The following is a 5621-nucleotide window of genomic DNA, read 5'->3' as shown; positions in this document are numbered from 1 at the left end:
GGAAACCATGGGACCTATGTTTCTTTGGGCCTGGCTTACTTCACTAAATATAATTTTTTCCAAGTATTTCCATTTCCTAACAAATGGGGAAATGACATTCTTTCTGATGGAGGCATAGAATTCCATTGTGTATATATACCACATTTTCTTTTTTGGGGGGGTGGGGGGGTCTGGTCGTGGGGCCTGAACTCTGGGCCTGGGCGCTGTCCCTCAGCTCTTCAGCTCAAGGCTAGCACTCTACCACTTGGGCCACAGCGACACTTCCGGCTTTTTTTCTTTTTTGCTTATGTGGTGCTGAGGAATCGAACCCAGGGCCTCTGGCATGCAAGGCAAGCGCTCTACCACTGAGCCACCTTTCCAGCCCCATATACCACATTTTCTTGTTCCATTCATCTACTGAGGGGCATCTGGGTTGGTTCCATATCTTAGCTATGGTAAATAATGCTGCAATAAACATAGTTGTGCTGGTAGCTTTAGTATGGTCTTGTTTGTGATCATTTGGGTAGATGCCCAAAAGTGGGATTGCTGGGTCATAGGGGAGCTCTATGTGGAGTCTTTTGAGGAACCTCCATACTGCTTTCCAAAGTGGTTGAACAAGTTTACACTTTCCACCAAAAATGTAATAAGGTTCCCTTCTGTCCACATCCCTTCCAGCATCTGTTGTTATTAGAATTCTTGATTATAGCCATTCTAACTGGGGTGAGGTGGTATCTCAAGGTTGTTTTGATTTGCATTTCGTTTATGACTAGAGAGGTTGAACATTTCTTCATGTGTCTATTGGCCATCCTTCTTTCTTCTTCAGAGAAGGTTTTCTTTAAGTCTTTAGCCCACTTATTTATTGGGCAGCTGTTTCTTTGAAGATTTTTTGCTGGGGGATTTAATTTTTTTGAGTTCCAGGTATATTTTAGATATGAGACCCTTGTCCGTTGTATGGCTAGTGAAGATCTTCTCCCAATCCATGGGCTTTCTATTGATCTTGCTAGCTATGTTCTTTGCCATGCAAAAGCTCTGCAATTTCATGCAATCCCATTTGTCCAACCTTTCTTTAATTTGTTATGTTTCTGGGTCTTTATTAAGAAAATTTCTCCTTGTGCCAAGAAGACCTAGGGTTTCTCCTATTCCGTCCTGTGATGTTTTCAGAGTGTCTGCTTTGACTCTGAGGTCTTTGATCCATTAGGACTTGATTCTGGTGCAGGGATATATAAGGATATATAAGGATCTAGCTTTAGTTTTCTACAAGTAGTTAACCAATTTTGCCATATCATTTACTGAAGAGGCTGTCTTTCTTCCATTCTATTTTTTTAGCTCCCTTATCGAAGATTAGATGGTTATAGGTTTTTAGGTTCATGTCTGGGTTTTCAATTCTATTCCATTGTTCCTGGGGTCTGTTCTTGTGCCAGTACAAAGCTGTTTTGAGTGCTATGGCTTTGTAGTAGAGTTTGAAATTTGGTATTGATATTCCTCCAGCACTTTTTTTCTGTTAAGGATCAACAACCAAGTTCTTAACATCGTTATTAATGCTGTTGATATCACCAATTGATTAAGCGAATGTAACCTTGATTTCTTTATTTGTATGTGTGTGTGTGTGTGTGTGTGTGTGTGTGTGTGTGTGTGTGTATGTGTGTGTGTGTGTGTGTGTGTGTGTGTGTGCTGAAAATGAGCCTTGAACTCAAGGCCTAGGTGCTCTCCCTGAACATTTTGGCTGAGTTCTCGTGCTTTACCACTTGAGCCACACCTCCACTTCCAGCCACTTGGGTATTGGTGGTAAGAGTGTTACTGACTTTCCTGCCTGGGATCTCAGTCTCATGTGTAGCCAGGATTACAGATGTGAGCTACTGTCACACTGATATCTGCCTCAACTGCATTTTTAAAATTAAATTAATTTAATTTATTTATTTATTCAATATCCTTATGAGGCCTTAAGTTTAGGGACTTACACTCTTCTATTGTTTGTTTATTTTCTGCTCAAGGCTGGTGCACTACCACTTGAGCCACACCTCAACATACAGGTTTTGCTGGTTAACTGGAGATGTAAGTCTCATAGATTCATCTATCTAGGCTGACTTTGAACCATGATTCTCTAAGCTTCCTATGTAGCTAGGATCACAGATGTTAACCACAGGCACCTATCTTCAAGTAAGTTCATTTTACTATTTAAACAAATTATTTGGTCTCAGGGTAAGCATACTAAGCAGAAAACCCAAAACTTCGGGAACAATCAAAGTGTTATTTTAAATCCAAGACTTTCTCATGTACCTCTATGCCTCTGTGTCAAAAAGAGAGAAAGAGAGAGTGAGATCAGATTAACTAGAAGAGTGGAATTATTAATTTAGAATCTCAAAAGATACAATTTGAAGAAAAATAATGATAAAATTTCTGGGGGGGGTTATAAATGGTAGATTTGCAAGGCACTGGAATCCTTTATTTTTATGTAGATATTTACATATTTCTTGGATTCTATATGCATATAAGGGGATCAAACTTATAGTAGAGGAATTTTGGAAATCAGTTGGAGGCAAAAATTTCCAGTTAAGAGGGGACAAGAAGAAATTTATGAAGTAGAAATGTGCTAAAAGATATAGGGAAGAGAATGCTAGAAGAGATAACACTAATCAAGGTGCATTGTACTCATAAACTGATATGTGAAATTGAATCCTTTCTCTACTACTTAAAGAAAATAAAAATAATACCGTAAAAAGCAGATGTGAAGGCATATACTTGGAAACTTCCCCCTTTTAATCATTGGACATGATGGGGACCATATTACAGGGACCAATTTATGATATATATTTGTGTGTGTATGTGTGTGTGTGTGTGTGTGTGTGTGTGTATTGTCTATCTGTGCCTGTGTATGTCTGTGTGTGTCTGTCTTAGGGCTTGAACTCAGGTCCTGCATGCTATGCCTGAACTTCTTTTGCTCAATATCAGCATTCTACTATTTAAGTCACAGCTCCAATTTCATCTTTTTTGGTAGTATTTTTGAAATAAGATTCTTGTGAACTTTGCTGTCTGAGTTGGCTATGAACTGTGAGTTCCTGATTTCAGCCTCCTGATTAGCTAGGTTTATAGGTGTGAACAATCTGCTCCCAGCTTAATTCACTTTTTTAAAAAAATCTAAACTTTACTAAAGAATAGAATTTTGAAGTCTCCAGTCCTACAATTGCCAATTAACTTATCTATGTTTGTTTTGCATAGGAATTGAAGCTAAATTTTGTTTCTGCTGTTGTGATTTACAAAGATGTTTCTAGACTCGATTAAAACAGCCAGTGTTACTTAGTCTTAAGGAACTGTGATTTAAATTTTTGCTTGAGGGAAATTATGCTGGATGTATGTCTTACTGCATTCAAAACTCGTATTTAAACAGCTTATGCCAAATAAAAAAGGTCTCATATTTTATGAACAGAAGCAATGTGTTATGGACTGCTGGCAAATTATGTATGTGGTTATGAGTCAGTATTAAATAAATTGTCAGTGTTTGTTACTTTGCAGAATAAGTTGTAATGTAAAATAGAGAAAGGAAGATTGGACCAATATAGTCATTATATTGAATGTATATATGTGAAAATGGAACCATATAGCTTGTGGATATGGTCGAATTGGGAAATTTGGAGGAGAACAATGGAAGGGGTGGCATCAATCAAGATGTTTTATACTTACAACAAAGGAGGAGGCAACAATGCTTGATAAGAAATGTACTCATTACCTTGCCCATGTAATTGTAACCCCTCTGTACAGTACTTTCACAATAAAAAAAACATGTTTTATACTTACAAATTGATTTGTTGAACTGCAGAAAGAAAAAGAACAAAGATGTAAAGTAGATACTACTGGGTCTTATTTTATTACATCTAACATCTGTTAGATGAACCTTTGCATAAGACAAGATAATTTATGATTTATCTATTACCCTTTTAATATAATTATGTTTAAAAATTGAAACCACTAAGAACAATAATCTAATTGCTCAAGTTCAAAAATTATGATCTTATGGTAACATGTTTTGGTGGCTAATATAACCATTGTCATTACCAGTTCAGGTTTATGAATTGAGTTCAAACATTAAAATGCCCAAAGAGGCCAGGAACCTGTGGCTTACACCTGTAATCCTAGCTACTCAGGCTGCTGAGAACTGAGGTCTCTTTTCCAAACCAATTCAGGCAGGAATGTCTAGAAGACTCTTACCTCTAACTAATTATCTCCAATTAAGCAACAAAAATCTAGAAATGGAGATGTGTCTCAAGTGGTAGTGTACTAGACATGAACTAAGAAATAGCACCAATGCTCTGAGTCAGTACTGGCTTCAGTAAACACACACACACACACACACACACACACACACACACACACACACACACACACATACTCACACACAGGCAACCTAAAGTAGTAGAGGTGATGGGTGAAGGCAATCTCTCTGTTATGGAAAAATGCTTCTACGAAATGGGCAGTTTTTGAACTTCAGAATTTATTTAAGTATGCTATAGTTTAATCAAGCATAAAGCAGATATAAAATAGAATATGTGTTAATGGGTTGTTGGGAATAATGATGTCTGGTACATAAGAATTCTATGAAAAAGTACATACTGAACCATGGTACCATGTATATTTACATTTACTGTGTATTGGTAAGTAGTAATTATTAACATGTAACAATATAACATCAATAAGAACAAATCGATGCTAGTACCAAAGCTCACAGCTGTAATCTTAGCTAATCGAACTATAATCTGAGGATCATAGTTCAAAGTAGCCTGGGTGGAAAGTGTTTGAGACTATCATCTCTGAAAGTCTGAAAGTGGAGCTGTGGTTCAAGTAGTAGAATGCCATCCTTGAGCAAAAAAACAGCTAAGGGAAAGCAACCAGGCCCTGAGTTTTAGCCCAATACTGACACAAAAATAAAGTGAATGGGGGCTGGGAAGGTGGCTCAGTGGTAGAGAGCTTGCCTTGCATGCATGAGGCTCTGGGTTTGATTCCTCAGCAACACATAAGCAGAAAAAGCCAGAAGTGGCACTGTGGCTCAAGTGGTAGAGCGCTAGCCTTGAGCTGCAGAGCTGAGGGACAGCACCCAGGCCCAGAGTTCAGGCCCCACAACCAACCAAAATAAATAAATAAATAAATAAATTGAATTAATGAATTAATACATTAACAAATAAGTATATGACCAAAAGCAATGGCATTAAAGTTCAAGTATCAGATATTCGTATATGAGTTTAATTTATGATTTTAAGATAAAATTTTAGGGAATCTAAGAATTCTGCAAATTCTTGTCTAGCCTTTTAATGTTTTGCTAACTGTGGAAATTAAGCATCAGCACTATGGGTTTATTCTCTATATTTGATATACTGATGTGGGTGAAAGGATGTGAATTCCTCATTTGGCTTCTTGGGTGTATTTGCTGGCTTTGATTAGCAACACTGTACAAAAATCTGACATAAATTAGCACTAATGGAATGAAAATATTGGTGGGTTAAATATCACCATTAGTATACACAGAATGTCTGAAACTCTGAACTTCTCTCTTGGCTACATTTCCTTGATCCTTGTCTTTCCAATGTTTTGTCAATAAATTTCTAAGTAGCTGACTCTTTGGATGCTATCTGTAAATGAAGAAGACTCGAGTT

This window comes from Dipodomys spectabilis, unplaced genomic scaffold, assembly GCF_019054845.1.
Source record: "Dipodomys spectabilis isolate Male_0828 unplaced genomic scaffold, ASM1905484v1 ptg000463l, whole genome shotgun sequence".
NCBI lineage: Eukaryota > Metazoa > Chordata > Mammalia > Rodentia > Heteromyidae > Dipodomys > Dipodomys spectabilis.
The sequence above is the reverse complement of the archived record's forward strand: the minus strand, read 5'-3'. Positions refer to the sequence as shown.